Source organism: Pyrus communis, chromosome 10 (genome assembly GCF_041283825.1).
Source record: "Pyrus communis isolate YQ-2024b chromosome 10, ASM4128382v1, whole genome shotgun sequence".
NCBI classification, from domain to species: domain Eukaryota; kingdom Viridiplantae; phylum Streptophyta; class Magnoliopsida; order Rosales; family Rosaceae; genus Pyrus; species Pyrus communis.
In genome coordinates, this window is record NC_142574.1 from 10,423,323 (window position 1) to 10,450,739 (window position 27,417).

The 27,417-nt window shown below is 38.6% G+C and overlaps 1 pseudogene across 1 annotated transcript; it reads left to right on the forward strand.

Annotated features, from left to right (window-relative positions):
• Positions 1-19,673: 19,673 nt before the first annotated feature.
• On the forward strand, positions 19,674-27,311 carry LOC148693520 (uncharacterized; annotated as a pseudogene). Its single transcript, XR_015952122.1, has 3 exons — positions 19,674-24,062; positions 26,094-26,182; positions 26,306-27,311. The product of XR_015952122.1 is annotated as an uncharacterized LOC148693520 (transcript).
• The last annotated feature ends 106 nt before the right edge of the window (positions 27,312-27,417 follow it).

Consider the following 27,417-nt stretch of genomic DNA (forward strand, 5'->3'; position numbering starts at 1 on the left):
GCATGAATATGCTCCTATCAAATACCCCCACACTTATCTTTTGCTAGTCCTCGAGCAAAACAGAAAGAAAAACAAAACAAAACCAAACGAAACGAAACAAGTAAAACACAACCTAAACCTTCCAACAACCGTCTTAGGGATTTCCAATGCACATGACACGTTAAAAATCATCATTCCCACCGATTTTAGTCATCTTCACACTTAAGTACATTCTTAATCATAGTCACCATATACTGATGCGTGATTTATACGCACACAAATTAAACCCTCTTTTCGTCAAATTGTAGTATATGTATAAGTAGGGATCGTTCTGGACCGGGGATTAGGAGGGATTGTTAATCACTTGGATTTGACTCAAAAAACGTAAAAACACAAAATAAATGTATTTCTAACTAAATTGACATTAAAGTAAAGGGGGATTTAAGTTTATACGAAAATTGAAATAACGAAACAAGTTAAATAAACTAGACAGAATGTAAATATGAAATTGATGGAATGGCATGAAGAAAAACTAATTAGAGGGTTCCTTATCCACACATGAACATAAGCATATAATTTGACTCCCAGTTATGACTTCAACAAACGATGAATGACAATGCTCCAAGTTAATTAGGTCCGCTTAAATTAACCTTCAGATTTCCCTAGATTCATTGGATTGAATGGGATACGCATTACAACCAAATTATTCCTAATCAAAGTCTCTCACATGGAATACGCATGATAGAGACATTCAACAAAGATCATTAAGTTCAACGGAAATCATAAACATTGACTAGGCATTCATAACTATGGAATACGCATGTTAATCCAGCCTAGGGTTTACTAAACACAATCGTGACTAGCGATTTTTACTACTCATGAATATAAGTTCATAACGATTAGGTGAAATTCCCTTATATCCTAGCATCAAGTCTTAGGCATGCAAATTAAGTGTCGACCCTCAACCCACATACATAAACAAGTTCTTAATCAAAACAGAAAAGTAACCCACATCTAAAGTTCATGAATTCATAACTGGAGTAAATCAAATCATAACCAACATATGTCCATGGCTTCAAATTCGCCTCTAACTAAAAAGAAATTAGTTTCACATGTTTAACATAATTGAATAACAAGTTAAATTAAACATGAAAACAGAAACAAGAAAAGAAAGAACAAATGGATGGAAAGTTAGCTACGGGGTTCATCTCCACATATGTTATACTTGCATAATAAAACGATTTCCAATTGCATTTCAACAAATCATTAATTCTCAACGCCCGGGTCAATTGGGTCCGCTTAAATTAACCGTCAAGTTTTCCTTAAGTTAATGAATTGGATGGGTTAGCGCAACGCAATTCACAACATTCTCCAAAAGTCCTTTACGTGAAAAGCACAATAAAGATACAATCAAAGATCATTAAGCATCATGAAAACTTTAAGTGTTGACGAGGCATTCGTTACTATGGACTACGCATAAACTTATGCCAAGAATTTATTTAACGCGATTGTTTATAAGCAACCTCCACTACTTGTGAATATAAGTTCGTAACTATTAGGTGAAACTCACTTATATTCTAGCGTCATATTGATGCATGAAAATTAAGCGCGCATTCTTAATAAACATTCATAAATAAGTTATCAATCAAACGGTTAAACAAATTGAACCACAACTTATGAAACGCAATTAGAATTAATCAAATCAAAATGCAAGCATAAACATATATTTCGAATCACCCCCTAGCCAAAGGGGGGTTTAGTTCCTCATGGTACAAAACAAAGAGAATCAAAGAAACACCTAAACATTCCAACAACTCAAACTTGAATTGTATGAACGTTTAGGCCCTCTTCTCTTCCATGCCTCATTCGTACAAAACAAAGAGTATTGAAATTAAACATTGAAATCAAAGAAACACCTAAACATTCCAACAACTCAAACTTGAATTGTATGAACGTTTAGGCCCTCTTCTCTTCCTCTTCATTGTAGCATAAGGTCTAAGGATAGTTGGTTTGGGGGAATGGAAGTGTGGAATGGAGTGAGGAGTGATGGAAATGGAAAGATGGTTTTTGGATTCTAAGGGAAACTCACGGCTAAGAGAGAAAGGGATGTGTTTGTGGTGTGTTGTGTATGAAAATGAGATGTCCATGAATGAATGAATGCAAGGGTATTTATAGGAGTAGTGGAGGGAACATATGGCTATGTGATTTGTAGGTGAAGTAAGTGTGTGAGGTTGGTGAAGTAAGTGGAGGTTGTAGGTGAAGTAGGTGGATGTTGTAGGTGAAGTAGGTGGATGTTGTAGGTGAAGTGGATGTTGTAGGTGAAGTAGGTGGATGTTGTAGGTGAAGTAGGTGGATGATATGTTAAGTGATAAGATATGTGGTTATGATATGATAAGTGGTTAAGTGGTGATGATAAGTGATAAGTGATTAAGTGATATGATATGTGGTGATGATAAGTGATAAGTGCATGTGGGTTAACTAATGAAGGAAATGCATGTGCAATGACAATGTGTTAGAATGGATGTGTGTTATGCATGGCATGATTGGGATTAGGAAAGGTTTAAATGTCCTAAAACTAAAGAGAACAAGGTTCCAACACTTTGGCTCCAATTAGGTCTTCAATTTCGTCCAACACTTTGGCTTCAAGCATAAGCTATCCGTCCTTAGCCCAAAAGTGCTCCAAAAGTCTCCAAAATGCATCTTTTTGCTCCTTTAGCCCTTTGGACCTACAAACACACGAAAATAGCTTAAAGTACTAAAATAACTAAAGAAACATAACGTAAATGTACGAGAACAAGCCATTTAAGTCGCATAAATATGCTCCTATCATATACTAGTTCACAATTAAGCATTTAAAACCATGTTTTGAATGTAGTAACATGCCTTAGAGAATTTGCTCAATTCCTTACAAGATATGCACTCGATTTTCACTCAGATTTTCTAACTACACACCCTAATCTAGTCATATGTGAGAAGATTGATGTAAACATGAAAACGAACACTCACATATATGTATCACAAAGAACGCAATTTCTGGAGTTAATAAGCATGTTTAGATATGATCTCATGAATGGAATGCTACTACTTAGATGCGAGAACCAGTGACACCATATGCTCATACCAAGTTCAAACTCCACAAATTGAAACACATAACACTCAAGATAGAAGTTGAGGGTTGTAACGGGGCTAAGGGTAATGGTCAAAGAAAGGTAAAGTAAAACAAACATTCTTAAAGCAATAGTGAGCAAAGTATTGAATCAGGCACTTAGAATTCTCTTAAGAACACAGAAGTCAACTTTGAACACCCAAGGGAAAGTCACACAAAACTTAGGGCCATATTCAACTTTTTGGACCCTTTCTTCAACCATCAACGCTCGTGAGTTCATTCTTACTTATTTTCACTCCCTTTTTTTTTTTTTTTTTTTTTTTTTTTTTTTTTTCTTTTCTTCTTCTTTTTCTTTTGAATCTCAAAACATACATATAAACGTAAGAACAAACTTTTACTCCCCACACTCATTTTCTTGCATAATGTAACTCAAAAGGAATTCATTTAAGTGATGGTCACTTAACTTTAAGAACAAGGGTATAGGAAAGTCCTACTCTAGGCTAGGTAAGGGGTGATGTGGTTAGCAAAGAAAATAGGCTAAACGAGGCTCAACGGGGTTAAAACTAATATATACGAAATATGGGAAGTAAGGCTATTTGGCTATGGTGGCAACTACACAACTTCATCTTGATATATGTTATGCAATTCAATGTCATGCTTTGAATGAAACGGATATAAGTTCTAGCATTTAGTTCTATCATGATGCAATTGCATTCTAAGTAGCAACCAAGCAAGGAATAATGAGATCATGCAACAACTTTAGAAAATAAAGAATCATAGAAAATAACTCTCCAAAGAAGGTAATGGCTCGAGTCTCACAGGGTTGTAGCTTTAGTTTGAGTTCCTTCCTTCAAGCATGTTACAAAAACGAATTTTTCTTTTATGATTGCATGTGAAGTCATACATTATAACCATAACCAAGCATATACCAAGAGTAAATCAAACTTTTCTCTATCTTAATAACTCTTTTTAACCGTCATGCAATTATAAACCAAATCCTTATCATTGTGTTGGAAGGTACCCTAAGACACAAACACACAAAAATGACTCAAAACACTCTTTTTAGGCTTTTTAAAACATGTTTTTCAAATTTTTATGTGATTTTCGGAGTTATAAAACAAAACACACTAAAAACACTCTAAAACAACTTAAAAACACCTTAAAACAGCAAGGAACAACATTTGAAGTAATGGGTGATAAAATCCCACGAATTTATATTAAATATACTTAGTTACCCCCCCCCCCCCACACTTAAATCAAACATTGTCCTCAATGTTTTAAGCATAGATTCACACAAAACATAAGTAAACACACAAAAAGCACTTAAACATACTAAACATGGCAAAATGTAATTAACAAAGAGAAGAGTTTAAGGACGCAAATCTGGTTATGGAGTGTAAATTCCCTCTTCTCCTTGGTGATTGCATTGAGGCATTGATCTTGGTGATTCCACAGGCATACTCTTGAACTGGGCTGCATGATTCTTTTGGTCTCCTCCACTTGTTGATTTTCCTTTGTGCTACTGGGCTGGAGGATTCTTTTGGTCTTCCCCAAAGGTCTGAGCTTACCCCTTTGGTCTGTTTCTTTGTTCAATCTTTCCAATTCGTATTGAAAAGGGTTGGAGGATAACTCAGCCTATGTTTGTCTCCACATGCTTCAATGTATCATTTTCACTTGCCTTACTCGCTCCCCTTTGCAGAAGTGGTCCCTTCTCCGGAAGTGTATCAACCGTTGAAAATGACTACTCGAGAGCAACGCTAGGTAAGCAATCAGGAATAGATTCCAGGCAGTTGGCTCCAGATCGGAAGACTGACTCCAAGTGCCGGCTGATTGCTTCTTTTACTTTGCCATGCAAGTAAGAACAAGGACAAAGAAAAAGACAGGGAAAGAGCATGATATGAGATACTTTTGCTTTTGACCTTGATGATATGAGATACCTTTGCTTTTGAAGAAGCGGTGAATGAATCAGCACATGTATTTGTTGTGCTGTTTCCTCCTGGGTCATCTGTACTCCAGGCATCTGGTATCATCTTTGGGGAAGAAGAAAGAATTGAGTATTTCGAAAGGCTTTGCTGGGAGTGCGCCCTCAGAGGTGAGGGAGAGTTGGGCATTTTCTTCAGGTTGCCTTGCCATAAAAGACGAAGGTCGACATATATAGAGATAATATCAAGTGGTGGTACTGTTCTTTTACCCTTGTCGACAAATGTCTCTTCGATATCAGAACGACGCCTCTTCGATTTCTGAGCAGGCGCCCCTTCGATTTCTGAACGACGCCCCTTCTCTTTCTGAACGACACGTGGTAGTGCAGATGCGGCTCCTTTTGACAAAGCTGCACGCGTTTTCTAAAAAGCAGAGAAAGCGTCGCCGAACTTTGCGCTTGTCAGCCAAAGACGTGTAGTTGTGATGATGGCCTCCACGTGTTTTCAGCTTTGTCAGAAATCTTTTGACAAAGTTGAACGCGTTTTCTGAAAAGCCGAGAAAGCGTCGCCTAACTTATGCCGGAAATTCCGGCTCTTTGAATCGGTGAACGCGTCGCCTTGGCTTTTTATAGAGCTATCGATCACCGCCAACATACACACTCAGAAGTTTTCCCATTCTTGAACATCGTCTCCGGCCCTTTGAAATATATGTTTATGCTTGCGTTTTGATTTGATTAATTCTAATTGCGTTTCATAAGTTGTGGATTCAATTTGTTTAACTATTTGATTGATAACTTATTTATGTATGTTTATTAAGAGTGCACACTTAATTTTCATGCATGAATATGACGCTAGAATATAAGTGAGTTTCACCTAATAGTTACGAACTTATATTCACAAGTAGTGGAGGTTGCTTATAAACAATCGCGTTAAATGAATTCTTGGCAAGAGTATCATGCATTCATAGTTACAAATGCCTGATAGAAGCATATTTAGGCGACTTACTTAGCTTGTTTTCGTGCATTTATATTGTTAATTCATAGTTGTTTTAGTCGTTTCAGCCATTTTCGTGTGTTTTTAGGTTCATATGGCTAAGGAAGCAAAAAGATGCATTTTGGAGCATTTTGGAGCAAAATTGGACTTGGAATGGATAGCTTATGTTTGGAGCAAAAGGAATGGACGAAATTGAAGGATTCCTAATCCATTGCAGCCACATGCATTCACATGCATAAATCAGCCACATGCATCTCCCATCACCATATCAGATTTCCATCATATTCACATGCATTCCATCCTTTAAAACATTGCACATGCACTCCCTTTAATTAATTAAGCCACATGCACTCCCATCCATTTCATCATTGCAGCCAACACATGCTTTCACATGCATTTTCAGATTGTCCCCTTGCACATGCAGCCACATATTCATTGCACATGCAATTCCAACCCACATGCATCCTTTAATCATTCAAACATGCAGCCACATTCCCTCCTAGCTGTCATGTTCCCCCCATTTCACCTATAAATAAGCATTCATTCTCATTCATTCTTCCACATTTCAGAAAATCATCCATTCACACCAAGAAACATCCCCTTGGCCGTGAGTTTCCCTACAAATCCAAACACCACTCCTCTTCCATTTCCATCACTCCCCAAACCATTCACACCATCAAACTATCCTTAGACCTTGTGCTACAACGAAGAGGAAGAAAAGAGTGCCTAAACGTTCATACAATTCAAGTTTGAGTTGTTGGAATGTTTAGGTGTTTCTTTGATTTCAATGTTATGAAGAACTAAACCCCCCTTAGCTAGGGGGTGATTCGAAATATATGTTTATACTTGCATTTTGATTTGATTACTTCTAATTGCGTTTCATAAGTTGTGGATTCAATTTGTTTAACCGTTTGATTGATAACTTATTTATGTATGTTTATTGAGAATGCGCGCTTAATTTTCATGCATGAATATGACGCTAGAATATAAGTGAGTTTCAGCTAATCGTTATGAACTTATTTTCACAAGTAGTGGAGGTTGCTTATAAACAATCGCGTTAAACGAATTCTTGGCATAAGTTTCATGCAATCATAGTAACGAATGCCCCGTCAACACTTATAATTTTCATAGAGCGTAATGATTCTTGCTTGTATCTCTATTATGCAATCATGTAGGGGACTTGTGGGGAATGTTTTGGGTTGTCGTATGCAATCATCCAATTCAATAACGTTAGGAAGATTTGAAGGTTAATTAGTGCATCACGGTTAACTTGGAGTGTTGAGAATTAATGATTTATTGAAATGCAATTGGAAATCGTTTTATTATGCAAGTATAACATGTATGGAGATGAACCCCTTAGCTAGCCTTCATTCCATTCAATTCTATCACACATTCACATTTACATTTTGCTTTTACTTACAATCTGTTCTTTTAGTTTAAATTCGTCAAATTAAAATCCCCCTTTACTTTATTGTCTAATTTAGTTAGAAAGTGTCTTAGTTTGTGTTTATAAGAGTTTTGAGTCATTTTGTTACACAAATTCGTCCAAATTTGTGTTTGTGCTCAAATCTGCCCAGAAAGTGGTTTTTAGGCAGATTTGAGTGTGTTTGTGTTGTTTTGAGTTTTTTGGTTTGTTTTAGTGTTTTAAAGTTTAGTTTTGCATTCTTTGAGTCTAGTATAGTGTTTCATATTGTTATTTTACGTTTTTGAGTCAAATCCAAGTGGTTAACAATCCCTCCTAATCCCCGGTCTAGAACGATCCCTACTTATAAATATACTACAATTTGACGAAAAGAGGGTTTAATTTGTGTGCGTATAAATCTCGCATCAAATTTTGGCGCCGTTGTCGGGGATTAGCAAATTTGCTAATCTCTTGGATTGTTTGTTTCTGTTATGTATTTTAGTTTTAGTTTTTGATTTTTGTTTTGTTTGTTGAATTCAAATACTAGAGAAGAACAACATGGCACTTGATAATGCTTCTCTTTTGTCACAGCTCATGGAAAGGTCTCAAATGCAAAGTGTTGATATATTTGATCTTCAATCAAGGAATAACTTGTTTTCCAATACTTACAGTTCAGATTGGAGTGATCATTCAAACTCTATGTGGTGGGAACCTCAACATGTTCAAGAAGAAGGATATTGGCAGCCATATGAGGAGTTCTATTCAAGACCTATACACCCACCACAACCTCATATTCAATATGCCCAACCAAATTTAAGTTCGTCAATAGATTATAATCAAAAGCTTAACGAATTAATTTGTTTGGTGCAGGGCTCACAAAATCAAGACAATGAGGCTCGACAAGAAGACAAAAGGTTGGACCACTTGGAAAAGCAAATTGGGCAGATAGCGGAGTTCGTAGGACAATTTTGCGACCAAGGCAAACTCCCTAGTTCAACCATTGTAAATCCGAAGGGAGGATTTGAAGCACCTTTGTCAGAAGCACTTATTGCTCATACGCCACCTAATTCAAGTAAGGTTGTTCCAATTAGTTCTAACCCCATTCCAACAAATATCCCTATTCCTTGCAGGTTCATGAATTCCAAGGAAGAAGAAAGTGAAAAAGACATCTTGGAAGCCCTTCCAAAGGTGCAAAGTAGGGAATGTCATGAATTCATCAAAGAGGACGTTCTTGAAACCACAAAATCCAAAGAAGTTAAATTTGATGACATGGGACAAGTCATAACCATCACTTGCAATCTGGCCAAGTCCAATATCCCTGAAACTTTGAAAGGAGTGGTGTTTGTCATTGAGTTCTTATCAGACAAAACAAGTAAGTTTTTTTTTCCAAATTCCATTACATTTTATACTAACTTGCTGTTTTTTATGAATCAGGCACCTACACTAGAATTCAAACCAATGCCGGTTCACTTCAAGTATCACCTTCCATTCAAGGACCAATTCCATGCCGTTTGATTTTATTTATGTTAAAAAAAAAAAAAAAGAAAAAAAAAGAAAGAAGATACTAAACATGGAGAAAGATGGAGCCTTCATAGAGGATGTTTATGTGAAGCCCCACTACGAGGCGTCGAAGCAGAAGGCATAGAAGCGGAAGGCATCGGAGCGGGAGGCATAGAAGCGGAAGGCATCGGAGCGGGAGGCATCGGAGCTAGAGCATTCCAGGCCTCAATACTTGGCCAAACGCTGGATGACCCAGGAAAAAGGTGCCTCTGGAGATAAGACGCAAACCTTTGACGGTCACTGTGAATTCGACCCTCAGATTCTTGCAGCACATCAAGCTTCCTCTTCATGCCCGACGAATAGTTATTTGCAAGCACATGCAAACTTCTATTCTCGAACTTAAGCTGCTGGATCTCTTGCTTAAGACTTTCCACCTCCGCCATCAATGATTCCACCTGACGGGAGCGGGCAAGCAGGCGTTGGCCCATGTTGGACACAGAGCTCGCACACTGAACACTAAGTGCGAGGGACTCTTGAACGGCCAACTCATCGGACCGTCCTGACAGCAGCCTACTATCTTTTGGAGTGAGGAGGTTCCTAGCTACTATTGTAGCTGTTGTGGCGTCCTGCATCACGGAGTCTTCACCAGTAAGAAGACCGTTAGAAGATAAAAAAGAAGGGCGCCATACATTACCTTGACGGGGCGCAACCGGATCGCTGCTAAGACTCAAATCTAAGCTAAGGTTCGATGAGTTTGCCATTTTCGAAAGTGTTCAAAGAGAAGGGGTGGATGGAGTTAAAATTTCAAAGGGCCGGAGACGATGTTCAAGAATGGGAAATCTTCAGAGTGTGTATGTTGGCGGTGATCGATAGCTCTATAAAAAGCCAAGGCGACGCGTCCACCGATTCAAAGAGCCGGAATTTCCGGCGTAAGTTAGGCGACGCTTTCTCGGCTTTTCAGAAAACGCGTTCAACTTTGTCAAAAGATTTTTGACAAAGCTGTAAACACGTGGAGGCCATCATCGCAACTACACGTCTTTAGCCGACAAGCGCAAAGTTCGGCGACGCTTTCTCTACTTTTCAGAAAACGCGTGCACCTTTGTCAAAAGGAGACGCATCTGCACTACCACGTGTCGTTCAGAAAGAGAAGGGGCGTCGTTCAGAAATCGAAGGGGCGCCTGCTCAGAAATCGAAGAGGCGTCGTTCTGATATCGAAGAGACATTTGTCGACAAGGGTAAAAGAACAGTACCACCACTTGATATTATCTCTATATATGTCGACCTTCGTCTTTTATGGCAAGGCAAACCTGAAGAAAAATGCCCAACTCTCCCTCACCTTTGAGGGCGCACTCCCAGCAAAGCCTTTCGAAAGACTCAATTCTTTCTTCTTCCCCAAAGATGATAACAGATGCCTGGAGTACATATGACCCAGGAGGAAACAGCACAACAAATACATGTGCTGATTCATTCACCGCTTCTTCAAAAGCAAAGGTATCTCATATCATCAAGGTCAAAAGCAAAAGTATCTCATATCATGCTTTTTCCCTGTCTTTTTCTTTGTCCTTGTTCTTACTCGCATGGCAAAGTAAAAGAAGCAATCAGCCGGCACTTGGAGTCAATCTTCCGATCTGGAGCCAACTGCCTGGAATCTATTCCTGATTGCTTACCTAGCGTTGCTCTCGAGTAGTCATCTTCAACGGTTGATACACTTCCGGAGAAGGGACCACTTCTGCAAAGGGGAGCGAGTAAGGCAAGTGAAAATGATACATTGAAGCATGTGGAGACAAACATAGGCTGAGTTATCCTCCAACCCTTTTCAATACGAATTGGAAAGATTGAACAAAGAAACTGACCAAAGGGGTAAGCTCAGACCTTCGGGGAAGACCAAAAGAATCCTCCAGCCCAGTAGCACAAAGGAAAATCAACAAGTGGAGTAGACCAAAAGAATCCTGCTGCCCAGTTCAAGAGTAGCACAAAGGAAAATCAACGATGGGCGGAAACCAGTTCAAGAGTAAGCCTGTGGAATCACAAAGATCAAAGCCTCAATGCAATCACCAAGGAGAAGAGGGAATTTACACTCCATAACCAGATTTGCGTCCCTAAACTCTTCTCTTTGTTAATTACATTCTGCCATGTTTAGTATGTTTAAATGCTTTTTGTGTGTTTACTTATGTTTTGTGTGAATCTATGCTTAAAACATTGAGGACAATGTTTGATTTAAGTGCCGCGGGGGGGGGGGGGGGTAACTAATGTTGTTAATGCAAATTCGTGGGATTTTATCACCCATAACTTCAAATGTTGTTCCTTGCTGTTTTAAGGTGTTTTTAAGTTGTTTTAGAGTGTTTTTAGTGTGTTTTGTTTTATAACTCCGAAAATCACATAAAAATTTGAAAAACATGTTTTGAAAAGCCTAAAAAGAGTGTTTTGAGTCGTTTTTGTGTGTTTGTGTCTTAGGGTACCTTCCAACACAATGATAAGGATTTGGTTTGTAATTGCATGACTGTTAAAAAGAGTTATAAACATGGAGAAAAGTTTGATTTACTCTTGGTATATGCTTGGTTATGGTTATAATATATGACTTCACATGCAATCATAAAAGAAAAATTCGTTTTTGTAACATGCTTGAAGGAAGAAACTCATAATAACGCTACATCCCTGTGAGACTCGAGCCATTACTTTCTTTGGAGATTTATTTTCTGTGATTCTTTGTTTTCTAAAGTTGTTGCATGATCTCATTATTCCTTGCTTGGTTGCTACTTAGAATGCAATTGTATCATGATAGAACTAAATGCTAGAACTTATATCCGTTTCATTCAAAGCATGACATTGAATTGCATAACATATATCAAGATGAAGTTGTGTAGTTGCCACCATAGCCAAATAGCCTTACTTCCCATTTTTCGTATTTGTTGTAAGTTTTAACCCCGTTGAGCTTTGTTTAGCCTTTATTCATTGTTAACCCACATTATCCTAACCTAGCCTAGTTTAGGACTGTCCACACCCTTGTTCTTAAAAGATAGTGAGCATGACTTAAATGAATTCCTTTTGAGTACATTATGAAAGAAAATGAGTGTGGGGGAGACAATGTTTTGTTCTTAAGCGTTTATGTATGTTTTGAGAGTCAAAAGAAAAGAAAAAATTCTGAAAAACATATGAAAAAGAAAAAAAACAGAAAAGAAAAGAAAGAAAGAAAGAAAAAAAAAAAGAGCTCGTTCCCCCTTGTTGTTCAAAAGTTGAGTTTTCATTCAAAAGTGAATTCTAAGTTAATTCAAATGCTTTGCTCGCTATTTCTTTAAGAACCTTTGTTTTCCATATCCCTTCTTTGTTAGCCAAACACCTTTAGCCCCGTTTCAACCCTTATGCTTCTATCTTGATCGTTATGTGTTCAATAATGTGGAGTTTGGAATTGATATGAGCTTATGGAATCACTGGTTCTCATCCTAAGTAGTAGCATTCCATTCATGAGATCATATTCATGTCATTATCATAAATCCAGAAAATGCTTTCCTTGTTATAACATATGTGAGTGTTCGTCTACATGTTTACATCAATCTTCTCACATATACCTAGTGTAGGGAGTGTAGTCAGAAAATCTGTGTGAAAAACGAGAGTACATCTAGTGAGGAATTGAGGGAATTCTCTAAAGGCATGTTACTACATTCAAATCATGGTTTTAAATGCTTAATTGTGAACTAGTATGTGGTGACTATGAGTAAGAATGTACTTAAGTGTAAAGATGGCTAAAATCTGTGGGAATAATGATTTTTAACTTGTCATGTGCATTGGAAATCCCTGAGACGATTGTTGGAAGGTATAGGTTGTGTTTTGTTCGTTTTGTTTTGTTTTTGGTTTCTTTTGTTTTGTTTTGCTCGAGGACTAGCAAAAGATAAGTGTGGGGGAATTTGATAGAAGCATATTTAGGCGACTTACTTAGCTTGTTTTCGTGCATTTATATTGTTAATTCATAGTTGTTTTAGTCGTTTAAGCCATTTTCGTGTGTTTTTAGGTTCATATGGCTAAGGAAGCAAAAAGATGCATTTTGGAGCATTTTGGAGCAAAATTGGACTTGGAATGGATAGCTTATGTTTGGAGCAAAAGGAATGGACGAAATTGAAGGATTCCTAATCCATTGCAGCCACATGCATTCACATGCATAAATCAGCCACATGCATCTCCCATCACCATATCAGATTTCCATCATATTCACATGCATTCCATCCTTTAAAACATTGCACATGCACTCCCTTTAATTAATTAAGCCACATGCACTCCCATCCATTTCATCATTGCAGCCAACACATGCTTTCACATGCATTATCAGATTGTACCCTTGCACATGCAGCCACATATTCATTGCACATGCAATTCCAACCCACATGCATCCTTTAATCATTCAAACATGCAGCCACATTCCCTCCTAGCTGTCATGTTCCCCCCATTTCACCTATAAATAAGCATTCATTCTCATTCATTCTTCCACATTTCAGAAAATCATCCATTCACACCAAGAAACATCCCCTTGGCCGTGAGTTTCCCTACAAATCCAAACACCACTCCTCTTCCATTTCCATCACTCCCCAAACCATTCACACCATCAAACTATCCTTAGACCTTGTGCTACAACGAAGAGGAAGAAAAGAGTGCCTAAACGTTCATACAATTCAAGTTTGAGTTGTTGGAATGTTTAGGTGTTTCTTTGATTTCAATGTTATGAAGAACTAAACCCCCCTTAGCTAGGGGGTGATTCAAAATATATGTTTATACTTGCATTTTGATTTGATTACTTCTAATTGCGTTTCATAAGTTGTGGATTCAATTTGTTTAACCGTTTGATTGATAACTTATTTATGTATGTTTATTGAGAATGCGCGCTTAATTTTCATGCATGAATATGACGCTAGAATATAAGTGAGTTTCACCTAATCGTTATGAACTTATATTCACAAGTAGTGGAGGTTGCTTATAAACAATCGCGTTAAACGAATTCTTGGCATAAGTTTCATGCAATCATAGTAACGAATGCCCCGTCAACACTTATAATTTTCATAGAGCGTAATGATTCTTGCTTGTATCTCTATTATGCAATCATGTAGGGGACTTGTGGGGAATGTTTTGGGTTGTCGTATGCAATCATCCAATTCAATAACGTTAGGAAGATTTGAAGGTTAATTAGTGCATCACGGTTAACTTGGAGTGTTGAGAATTAATGATTTATTGAAATGCAATTGGAAATCGTTTTATTATGCAAGTATAACATGTATGGAGATGAACCCCTTAGCTAGCCTTCATTCCATTCAATTCTATCACACATTCACATTTACATTTTGCTTTTACTTACAATCTGTTCTTTTAGTTTAAATTCGTCAAATTAAAATCCCCCTTTACTTTATTGTCTAATTTAGTTAGAAAGTGTCTTAGTTTGTGTTTATAAGAGTTTTGAGTCATTTTGTTACACAAATTCATCCAAATTTGTGTTTGTGCTCAAATCTGCCCAGAAAGTGGTTTTTAGGCAGATTTGAGTGTGTTTGTGTTGTTTTGAGTTTTTTGGTTTGTTTTAGTGTTTTAAAGTTTAGTTTTGCATTCTTTGAGTCTAGTATAGTGTTTCATATTGTTATTTTACGTTTTTGAGTCAAATCCAAGTGGTTAACAATCCCTCCTAATCCCCGGTCTAGAACGATCCCTACTTATAAATATACTACAATTTGACGAAAAGAGGGTTTAATTTGTGTGCGTATAAATCTCGCATCAATGCCTCGTCAACACTTATAATTTTCATAGAACGTAATGATTCTTGCTTGTATCTCTATTATGCAATCATGTAGGGGACTTGTGGGGAATGTTTTGGATTGTCGTATGAAATCATCCAATTCAATAACGTTAGGAAGATTTGAAGGTTAATTAGTGCATCACGGTTAACTTGGGGAGTTGAGAATTAATGATTTATTGAAACGCAATTGGAAATCATTTTATTATGCAAGTATAACATATGTGGAGATGAACCCCGTAGCTAACTTTCCATCCATTCAATTCCATCCATTTGTTCTTTCTTTTCTTGTTTCTGTTTTCATGTTTAATTTAACTTGTTGTTCAATTATGTTAAACATGTGAAACTAATTTCTTTTTAGTTAGAGGTGAATTTGAAGCCATGGACATATGTTGGTTATGATTTGATTTACTCCAGTTATGAATTCATGAACTCTAGATGTGGGTTACTTTTCTGTTTTGATTAAGAACTTGTTTAAGTATGTGGGTTGAGGGTCGACACTTAATTTGCATGCCTAAACTTGATGCTAGGATATAAGGGAATTTCATCTAATCGTTATGAACTTATATTCATGAGTAGTAAAAATCGCTAGTCACGATTGTGTTTAGTAAACCCTAGGCTGGATTAACATGCGTATTCCATAGTTATGAATGCCTAGTCGATGTTTATGATTTCCGTTGAACTTAATGATCTTTGTTGAATGTCTCTATCATGCGTATTCCATGGTTAGGGACTTTGATTGGGAATGCTTTGGATTGTCGTATGCAATCATCCAATCCAATGAATCTAGGGAAATCTGAAAGTTAATTTAAGCGGACCTAATTAACTTGGAGCATTGTCATTCATCGTTTGTTGAAGTCATAACTGGGAGTCAATTTATATGCTTATGTTCATGTGTGGATAAGGAACCCTCTAACTAGTTTTTCATCATTCTATTTCATTAATTTCGTTTTTAGAATCTGTTTTAATTCCAAGTTTCTGTTTTAGTTTAAATTCATCCAAAACCAATCCCCCATTTATTTTAAAGTGTTAGATTAGTTAGAAATACATTTAGTTTGTGTTTATAAGTGTTTTGATTCATTTTGTTTCCCAAATTCGTCCACAGTACTCAAGGTGCTCAAAACTGCCCAGATTGTGTTTTTAAGGCAGTTTCGAGTGCTTTGGGTACTGTTTGAGTCTTTTGGTTTGTTTTAGTGTTTTAAAGTTTAGTTTTACATTCTTTGAGTCTAGTTTAGTGTTTTATATTACGTTTTTACGTTTTTGAGTCAAATCCAAGTGATTAACAATCCCTCCTAATCCCCGGTCCAGAACGATCCCTACTTATACATATACTACAATTTGACGAAAAGAGGGTTTAATTTGTGTGCGTATAATTCTCGCATCAACGAGCCACTCACATATGTATAATGAAAGAAAGCACTTTCTGGAATTATTAATGCATGTATATATATGATCTCATGAATGGAATGCCACTACTTAGACGCGAGAACCAGGAATACCATATGCTCAAACCCATTTTAAACTCCACATATTGAAACACATAACAATCAAGATAGAAGTCTAAGGGTTGTAATGGGGCTAAGGTATTGGCTAACAAGGAAAGGTAGAGGAAACAAACGTTCTTAAAGCAATAGTGAGCAAAGTAATGAATTAGGCACTTAGAATTCCCTTTAGAATGCAAGAATCGACTTTGAACACCCACGGAGAAGTCACACAAAACTTAGGGCCATATTCAACTTTTTGGACCTGTTCTTCAACAATCAACACTTGTGAGTTCGTTCTCACTTATTTTCAACTCCTTTTCTTTCTTTCTTCTTCTTTTTCTTTTTTTTCACATTTTTTTTTCTTTTTCCCGTGCCTCCTTTAAGACTTTGGCACACACATACACACAAAATTCCCTTCCCCCACAGTTGTTTTCTGCAATAATGTCACTCAAAAAGAATTCCTTCTAAGTCATGCTCCACTATACTTCAAGAACAAGGGTATGGGAAGTCCTATTCTAAGCTAGGTAAGGGTGATGTGGTTAACAAAGAAAATAGGCTAAATAAGGCTCAAAGGGGTTTAATCCTACAATACAAATGACAAGGGTGGATTTGGCTATTTGGCTATGGTGGTGACTACTAAACAACTTCATCTTGTTATTTTCTATGCTAATCAATTTCATGCTTTGAATGAAACGGGTATGAGTTCTAGTATTTGGAACTATAGTGATAAAATGCATTCTAAGTAGCAACCAGGCAAAGAATGATGAGATCATGCAACGACTTTAGAAAACAAGAAATCAAGATTAATAACTCTCCAAAGAACGTTTAGGCTCAAGTCTCTCAGAGTTGTAGCGTTAGTTTGAGTTTCTTCCTTCAAGCATGTTACAAAAACTGATTTTTTCTTTGTGATTACATGTGACTTCGTAAATGTCAACTACAACTAAGCATAAACCAAAGAGCACAAACTTCCATCCATGTTTGTAACTTTCTTTAATAGTCATGCAATTAAAAACCAAATCCTCATCATTGTGTTGGAAGGTATCCTAAGACGCAAACAACATAAAAACAAAAACGACTCTTAAAACAACTCTTTTTGGGTTTTTCAATCACTTTTTTCAATTTTTTTTTCCAATTTTCGGATTTTCTGATTAAGACACATAAAAACACTTCAAAACACACTCAAAACACTTAAAAACAGTGAAAAACAACTTTAGAAGAATAGGTGATAAAATCCAACGAATTTTCATGCAAAAACAACTTGTTTACCCCCCCCCCACACTTAAACCAAACATTGTCCTCAATGTTTTAAGCATAGCCTCACAAACAAACAAAAAAATAACACAACTAACAAACATGACAATCATGGCAAAGTAAAAGCAATAAAGAGTAGGTTTAGGAATGCAAATCTGGTTGTGGAGCTAGAGTTCCATCATCTCCTCATTTGAACACATGGGTTGCCTCCCACAAAGCGCTTGCTTTAACATCTTCTAGCCGGATGATACCTCTTTTTAATCTTCACTAGGGCTCACGGCGTGGAGGGGGTATGTCCTCCATAGTATGCTCCTTGAAATTCTCGTAGTAGGGCTTCAACCGATGTCCATTCACTTTAAATTCATGTCCCGTCTTCAAACTTTGAATTTGGACTGCACCATGAGGAAAGACATTAGTAATAACAAAAGGACCTATCCATTTAGAACGTAACTTACCTGGGAACAAGCGAAGGTGAGAATTGAAAAGTAACACTTTCTGCCCTATTGAGAATGTCTTGCTACGAATCATCCTGTCGTGGTAAGCCTTTGTTTTCTCTTTGTAAATGTGCACGTTCTCATAAGCCTCATTCCTTATCTCCTCAAGCTCATTCAATTGAAGCTTTCTATGAACTCCGGCGGTATCTATGTCCATATTGAATGTCTTTACAGCCCAATGTTCTTTATGCTCCAATTCAAAGGGAAGATGGCATGGTTTCCCATAAATGAGTCGAAATGGAGACATCCCAATTGGTTTTTTGTAGGCGGTACGATATGCCCACAATGCGTCTTTCAAACGCAAGCTCCAATCCTTCCGAGTTGGTCCAACGGTCTTCTCTAAAATCTGCTTGATTTCTCGATTATAAACCTCGGCTTGCCTACTTGTTTAAGGATGATAAGGTGTTGCCACCTTATGTGTGACATTGTACTTCTTGAGCAATGCCTCTATGGTCCGATTACAAAAGTGAGAACCTCCATCACTTATAAGAACCCTTGGCATTACAAATCTTGCAAATATGTTAGTTTTCACAAATTCTGCAACCACTTTGGAATCATTAGTACGGGTGGCTTTAGCTTCCACCCATTTCGAAACATAATCAACCGCAAGTAAAATATAAATACAACCATAAGATGAAGGAAAAGGACCCATAAAATCAATGCCCCAAACATCAAAGATTTCGACAGAAAAGATGGGATGTTGCGGCATTTGGTCCTTGGCACCTATATTGCCCGTTCTTTGGCAAGGATCACAAGTCACACAAAAAGTTCTAGCATCCTTAAATATAGTAGGCCAATAAAATCCACATTCTAAGACTTTATGTGCTGTTCTTTGAGTGCCAAAATGACCCCCACATGCATAAGTGTGACAGAAAGTTAAAATTGAATTAAACTCCGTTTCATGCACACACCTACGTAAAATCTGATAGGGCAATATTTCCACAAATATGGGTCATCCCACACATAAAAACGTGCATCCTTTTTAAGTTTATCACTTTGGTGCTTGTTTAGGGTGCTTGGAACTTGTTTAGACACTAAATAGTTCACTAAATCGGCATACCATGGTGCATTTACCTCGATGGACAGCAACTGCTCATCTGGGAATGTCTCTGGGATAGGCACGGCATCCTCCTCATGCACCATACGGCTTAAGTGGTCAGCCACCACGTTTTCACTTCCTTTCTTGTCCCGGATTTCGATGTTGAACTCTTGAAGTAGAAGCATCCAACGAATAAGTCTTGGTTTGGCCTCCTTCTTCGTAAGTAAGTACTTCAATGCTGCATGATCAGAATAGATTATAACTAATAGGAGCATATTTAGGCGACTTACTTTGTTTGTTCTCATGGATTTACGTTGTGTTTCTTTAGTTATTTTAGTCCTTTATGCTTCTTTTGTGTGTTTTCAGGATATTAAGGCGTGTTTGACGAAAGGATGCATTGTGGAGTGTTTTGGAGCACTATTGGGCTAAGGATGGATAGCTTACACTTGGAGCCCAAGTGTTGGATGAAATTGAAGGCCTTGTATGCACTTGAAGACACAAAATAATGGCCCTAACCCAATCACATAACACCTTGCCATGGGCTTAACACAAACACCATTCCTTGCCATGCAAGGAGGAGCAATTTGGGTCCATTTCATGTACTTAAACTCTAGCCCAATCCACAATCACTTCAAAGCCATGCAAAACCTTTCAACACCCTTTAATCATCCCACTTTAAGTTATGATTTTATTTCCTAACCCTACATGCATTATTTATTAGCTCCCATTCCCTTATGCCATTTTCAGATTTCCACCCACTAACCTAGTCATCAACACATGCATTCACTTCATCATTACACCACCACTCATTCTTTAATCCACATGCACATTCAATCATTCACTCAAGCACCCTTGTGCCATGTTTCCCCCTTTGTTCCCACCCATCACATGCATCATCATCAAACAAACATTGCAGCCACATGCACCTAAAACTAATCAATGCCGTGCACTTCCCTTGCATTTTCAGCCATCACACTTCATCATTGCAGCCACCATTCACCCTAATTGTCAATCACATACTTTCCCATTGTATAATACATCCACATGCATCTTTAACCAACAAACATTGCAGCCACAAACACTCAAACACAATCAATGCCGTGGGGTACATTACAATTCCAGAAATTCCAGCTTTCCAACCTAGCCACATTCACATGCATTCACTCATAATCATTCACCAAACTTGCAGCCACATTTCCACCTATTCCAAGCTGTCATGTTCCCTCTCATTTACCTATAAATAAGCATGCAACCTAGCCACAATGGATTCATCTCATTCACAACACAACACACCACACAAATACACATCCATTGCCGTGCATATCCTTCCAATCTGTGCAGTTTTTATCCTCCATTTCAGCCACTATCCAACCACTTCCCATCCCTCCAAAACACTTCACATAATCCCCAAAGTTCACCTTAGACCTTGTGCCACAACAACGAGGAAGAGAAGAGTGCCTAAACGTTCATACAATTCAAGTTTGAGTTGTTGGAATGTTTATGTGTTTCTTTGATTTCAATGTTTGAATTCAATTTTCTTTGTTTTGTAATGGAAGAGAAGAGTGCCTAAACGTTCATACAATTCAAGTTTGAGTTGTTGGAATGTTTAGTTGTTTCTTTGATTTCAAGGTTATGAGGAACTAAACCCCCTTTAGCTAGGGGGTGATTCGAAACTATGTTTATATTTGCAATATGAATTGATTACTTTTGGTTGGAATTTCATAAGTTGTGGATTCAATTCGTTTAACTGTTCGATTAATAACTTATTTATGTATGTTCATTGAGATTGCAAGCTTAATTTTCATGCATGAATATGACGCTAGAATATAAGTGAGTTTCACCTAATTGTTATGAACTTATATTCACAAGTAGTGGAGGTTGCTTATAAACAATCGCGTTAAACGAATTCTTGGCATAAGTTTCATGCGTATTCCATAGTAACGAATGCCTCGTCAACGCTTATAATTTTCATTGAACTTAATGATCTTTGTTGAATGTCTCTATCATGCGTATTCCATAGTTAGGGACTTTGATTAAGAATAATTTGGTTGTAATGCGTATTCCATTCAATCCAACGAATTTAGGGAAATCTGAAAGTTAATTTAAGCGGACCTAATTAACTTGGAGCATTGAGTTTCACAACTTATCGAAAGACCAACTGAGAATCAATATTGTATGCAAGTGTAACATGTGTGGAGAAGAACCCCTTGGCTATTCCATCATCCATATTTTCATCACATTCATATTTACATTTTGCCTTTAATTATATTCTGTCTTTTTAATTTAATATCGTCCAAACACATTTCCCCCATATTTCGTTGAGTCTTAATCATTCGTATTTGTTTTATTTTTGTATCTTTAAGCTTTTGGAGTCATAAACACTTTCAAATTCGTCCAAATCAAGTTCTAGTTTCTATTTGAGTCAATTTGATTGTTTTAAGCAGTTTGAGTCTTTCAAAGCTATTCTGAGTCATAGTAGTTTTGTTAAGAGTCTTTACATTTAGTTTTTGTGTTTTCAAGTCAATTCAAAATAGATTAGCACCCCTAGTTAATCCCCGGTTAGAACGATCCCTACTTACATCATTACTACAATTGACACAAATAGGGTTTAGTTTGTGTGCGTATAATACACGCATCAAATTTTGGCGCCGTTGCCGGGGATTGGCAAAGTTGCTAATCCCTTGTCTTGAGTCTTGTTTAAATTGTTTAGTTTCTATTTTGTTTTAATTTTTTTTTGCACCGTGTGTATGTGTTTTTGTGCCGTGTGTGGCAACTTGTTTTCTTACTTGTGCCAAGTCTATTAAGTTGGCTACTTATCTTGTTTACTTTTGTGTGTAGGTACTAGTTTATGACCCGTAGCTCACAACCTGTTCGTGGGCAAATCTCCGACTTTGACGGTGATTTCGAGAGGACTTTGAGAAGGAACAAGAAATTGCAAGAGTCTAATCCTCCTAGTCCCGAACCTGAAGTAGAAGAGGAAGCCACGGATTGGGTTAAAGAGGAAGTACCAACCATGGCCGTGGATAATCGAACCATTAAAGAGCTTTCTGCCTCAGGTTTGGCCAATGCAGTCCCTCTTTGCATTCAATACCCCGCGGCTGCCCAAGAGAAGACCGATGAATTCGAATTGAAGTCAAGCTTGTTGCACCACATTCCGAAGTACCATGGGCTTTCCATGGAAGATCCCAACAAGCATCTCAAGGAGTTCGAGGTTGTTTGTTCGAGCATGACACCCATAAATGTCGATGGGAACATTCTGATGATGAAGGCTTTTCCATTCTCTCTTGTGGAAAAGGCTAAGGATTGGCTTTATGAATTGGCACCCGGGACCGTTACTTCTTGGGAGAGCATGAAGAGAGCCTTCTTGGAGAAGTTCTTCCCTACTTCAAAAGTCATTCTCTTGAGGAAGAAAATTAGCGGAATCCAACAAAGTCAAGGAGAATCTTTTCCGGCATACTACGAGCGTTTTAAAACCCTTGTTGCATCATGTCCTCAACATCAAATGAAGGAGGAGCTTCTCCTTCAATACTTCTATGAGGGCCTTCTTCCCATTGAAAGGCAAATGCTCGATGCTTCGGCGGGAGGTGCATTGGTGGACAAAACACCTATGGCAGCCAAGACCCTAATTGCAAACCGTGCTCTAAATGCACAACAATATGAAGGTGTTGGACAAAAAGAAGGGCCACGACAACAAAGTGTGAATGAGGTAAGTGCAATTTCTGATATTCAGTCACAATTGGCTAATCTTACTTCTCTCGTGTCTCAGGTTGTCAAGGGGTCAAAATCACAAGAAAACCAAGTGTGTGGCGTGTGTACAATGCAAGGGCATCCATCCGAGACATGCCCTCAATTAATAGAGAATGGGGGATGGGAATCTGCCAATGCCATAGGTTATGGGAATCAAAACCAACCGAGGAACGATCCATATTCTAACACATATAATCCAGGTTGGAGAGACCACCCAAATTTCAGATGGAGAGATGCACAACAACCTGCCCAACAATCTGCACCACAAAGGGGATTTCAACAAAACCCACCTGGATTCCCGCGACCATTCCAATCCAACCAACCACCATCGTCCCAAAACAACTCAGGTTCGTCTTTTGATAATTCTCAAGTTATTCAATTGCTAACTACATTGGCGCAGGGGCAAGAAAAACAAACAAAGGACATGCACAATTACGCCAATGAGGTGCAGAATCAAGCTCAAGAGGTGAAGGAGTTGAAGAGACAAATGGGACAAATGGCTGAATTCATGGGGCAATTTAATAGAGAACAAGGCAAGTTACCAAGTTCAACGCAGGTGACTCCGAAAGGAGGATTCGAATCTGCAAACGCCATAAGTTTGAGAAGTGGTAAGGAGGTCGGAACCACCCTAAGGCCGTCCAAAACAAGTCAAGAAGAGGACATGTTGCTACAAGAAGAGGAGGAACAAGCAAAGAAGGCCACGACAAGGGTGAAAGAAACTTTGCCGCAACCCCTTATTGTGCCAAAACCGTCCAACACGCCTAAGGTAAGTCCAAATTTGACTTCGTCAAGTTCTATTCCACTAAACGTGCCCTTTCCTAGCAGGTTTAGGCAATCAAAGAAGGAGGAGAGTGAAAAGGACATTCTGGAAACCTTTAGGAAAGTTCAAGTCAACATTCCGCTCCTTGATGCAATCAAGCAAGTCCCTAAGTATGCCAAGTTCTTAAAAGAGCTTTGCACAACGAGGAAGAGGATTTCAAACAAGGAGGTGGTCCAGGTAAGTGAGAATATGTCTGCAGTGCTACAAAGGAAACTACCACCTAAATGCAAAGATCCAGGTAGCTTTACAATCCCTTGTATTATTGGTCAAACTAAGTTCGAACATGCTATGTTAGACTTAGGAGCTTCAATTAACGTCATGACATACTCTATTTATGCCTCAATGAACCTTGGTGAATTGAAAAATGATGGTGTGATTATTCAGTTGGCCGATAGATCTAATGCCTATCCAAAGGGCGTATTGGAAGATGTCTTAGTGCAGGTGAATAATTTGATCTTCCCAGCGGATTTCTACGTGCTTGACATGGAGGATTCACCCCATTCCACCCCATTGCCGATTTTATTAGGGAGGCCCTTCATGAAGACAGCCCGCACCAAGATAGATGTGTTTAAAGGAACGTTAACGATGGAATTTGATGGGGAAGTCATTGATTTCAATCTTTCTGAAAGTATTAAATTTCCTAAGGACGATCATTCTTGCTTTTCTATTGATATAATTGATGATTTGGCGCAGGAATTTCTCGATTCTTTGGAGAGGGATACACTTGAAACAACAATTGCATAAGGAATTGGGCAAAAATCTGGTTTTGCCGTGCCTAGAAGTGAAGATGAGGCCGAGATGGTCGCTGCACTTGAGTCATTGCCACAACACTTTGGTAAGCCTTCCAACCCAATTTCAATTTCAGTTTCCACTAATAAGTTGTTACCCTCAGTGATTCAGGCACCCGTACTTGAGCTTAAACCGTTGCCCGATCATTTAAAGTACGTGTTCTTGGGAGACAACGAGACATTGCCCGTCATTGTCTCCTCATCACTCATGGCCATAGAGGAGGAGAAGTTGATTCGAGTGTTGAAAGAGCACAAGACGGCCATTGGATGGACTTTGGCCGATATTAGGGGAATTAGCCCGACTACGTGCATGCATCGCATACTTCTAGAGGAGGGGGCTAAACCAACTCGAGAGGCTCAGCGCCGTCTCAACCCTCCAATGATGGAAGTTGTGAAAAAGGAGATTATCAAACTTCTTGATTGTGGAGTAATTTATCCGATCTCTGATAGTCGTTGGGTGTCACCGGTGCAATGTGTTCCAAAGAAATCCGGAGTGACAGTGGTGAAGAATGCTGAGAATGAGCTTGTGCCAACCCGTATCCAAACAGGTTGGCGAGTGTGCATTGATTATAGGAAGCTCAACGCCACCACAAGGAAGGACCACTTCCCTTTGCCGTTCATTGATCAAATGCTTGAAAGGTTAGCCGGTCATTCTTTTTATTGTTTCCTTGATGGTTATTCTGGATATAATCAGATTGTCATAGCGCCGGATGACCAAGAAAAGACAACTTTCACATGCCCCTTCGGTACTTTTGCTTATCGTCGCATGCCTTTTGGTTTATGCAATGCTCTGGCCACGTTTCAAAGGTGTATGGTAAGTATCTTTTCAGATTTTGTGGAAAAGATTATTGAGGTATTTATGGATGATTTCAGTGTGTTTGGTGATTCATTTGATGGTTGTTTGGAAAATCTCACAATGATTTTGAAACGATGTGTAGAAACTAACCTTGTGCTTAATTGGGAAAAATGTCATTTTATGGTTAGACAAGGCATAGTTCTAGGGCATATTGTTTCAGAAAGAGGAATTGAAATGGATAAATCGAAAATAGATCTTATACGCTACTTACCCTCTCCTACTTCGGTTCGAGAGGTTCGTTCGTTTCTTGGTCATGCAGGATTTTATAGGCGATTTATCAAGGACTTCTCCAAAATCTCAAACCCTCTTTGCCGTCTCCTCCAGAAAGATGTGGCGTTTGACTTCAACGAGGAGTGTGAGAAGGCGTTCAATCACCTCAAAGAAACACTAACTTCGGCCCCTATCATAGTTCCACCGGATTGGAGCCTTCCTTTTGAGCTTATGTGCGATGCTTCCGATTATGCATTAGGAGCTGTTTTGGGGCAAAGGAAGGAAAAGAGACCGCATGTTATCTATTATGCCTCTCAGACTTTAAATGATGCACAATTGAATTATTCTACCACTGAAAAAGAACTTCTTGCTGTTGTATTTGCTTTAGACAAATTTCGTTCTTCTTTGCTTGGTACTAAAGTTATTATTTATACTGACCATGCAGCATTGAAGTATTTGTTCACCAAGAAGGAGGCCAAACCACGACTCATTCGTTGGATGCTTCTTCTCCAAGAGTTCGATATCGAAATCCGGGACAAGAAAGGAAGTGAAAACGTGGTGGCTGACCACTTAAGCCGTATGGTGCATGAGGAGGATGTCGTGCCTATCATAGAGACATTCCCAGATGAGCAACTGATGTCCGTTAAGGTAAGTGAACCGTGGTATGCTGATTTGGTGAATTATTTGGTGTCTAAACATGTTCCTAGTGAATTACTTAAACACCAATGTGATAAATTGAAGAAAGAGGCACGGTTTTATGTGTGGGATGACCCGTATTTATGGAAATATTGCCCTGACCAAGTTATACGTAGGTGTGTGCACGATTCTGAGTTTAATGCTATTCTAACCTTTTGTCACACTTATGCTTGTGGGGGACACTTTGGCACTCAAAGAACAGCACTTAAGGTGTTAGAATGTGGTTTCTATTGGCCTACCATCTTTAGGGATGCTAGAACATTTTGCATGTCTTGTGATAGATGCCAAAGAACGGGCAATATTGGTCCTAAACAGCAAATGCCGCAAACCCCCATTTTTAGTGTTGAAATCTTTGATGTTTGGGGTATTGATTTTATGGGTCCCTTTCCTTCGTCACATGGGTTTCTTTATATATTGCTTGCTGTGGACTATGTGTCGAAATGGGTGGAAGCAAAAGCCACCCGAACTAATGATTCTCGAGTGGTTGCAGATTTTGTGAAAACTAACATTTTTGCAAGGTTTGGAATGCCACGAGTGCTAATCAGTGATGGAGGTTCCCATTTTTGTAATCGAACAATCGAGGCGTTGCTCAAGAAATACAATGTCACACATAAGGTGGCCACACCTTATCATCCTCAAACGAGCGGGCAAGCCGAGGTTTCGAATAGGGAAATCAAGCAGATTCTTGAGAAGACTGTGGGGCCTACAAGGAAGGATTGGAGTTTGCGCTTAAACGATGCATTGTGGGCGTATCGCACTGCCTACAAAACCCCCATTGGGATGTCACCTTTTCGGCTCATCTATGGGAAGCCATGCCATCTTCCCGTCGAATTAGAGCATCGTGCACATTGGGCCGTCAAAACATTCAATATGGACCTTGATGCCGCAGGTTTACATAGGAAGCTTCAATTGTGTGAGCTTGATGAAATCTGAAATGAAGCATATGAGAATGCCCGGATTTACAAGGAGAAAACGAAGGCATTCCATGACAAGATGATTCGTGCCAAGACGTTCTCTATTGGGCAGAAAGTGTTGTTGTTCAATTCTCGCCTTCGGTTGTTTCCGGGTAAGTTGCGTTCCAAATGGGTTGGTCCTTTTATTGTCACTAATGTTTTCCCTCATGGTGCAGTACAAATCAAAAGTTCAAGGACGCAGCAAGAATTCAAAGTGAATGGGCATCGATTGAAGCCCTATTACGAGACGTTTGAGGAGCATGTCGTGGAGGAGGTACCCCTCCATGCCGTGGAACCTAGTCAAGCTTAAACGGAGGTACCGTCCGGCTGCAAGACGTAAAAGCAAGCGCTACTTGGGAGGCAACCCATGCATTCAACAAAGGAAGACTTAGAAAGCACTCCAACTCCAGATTCCT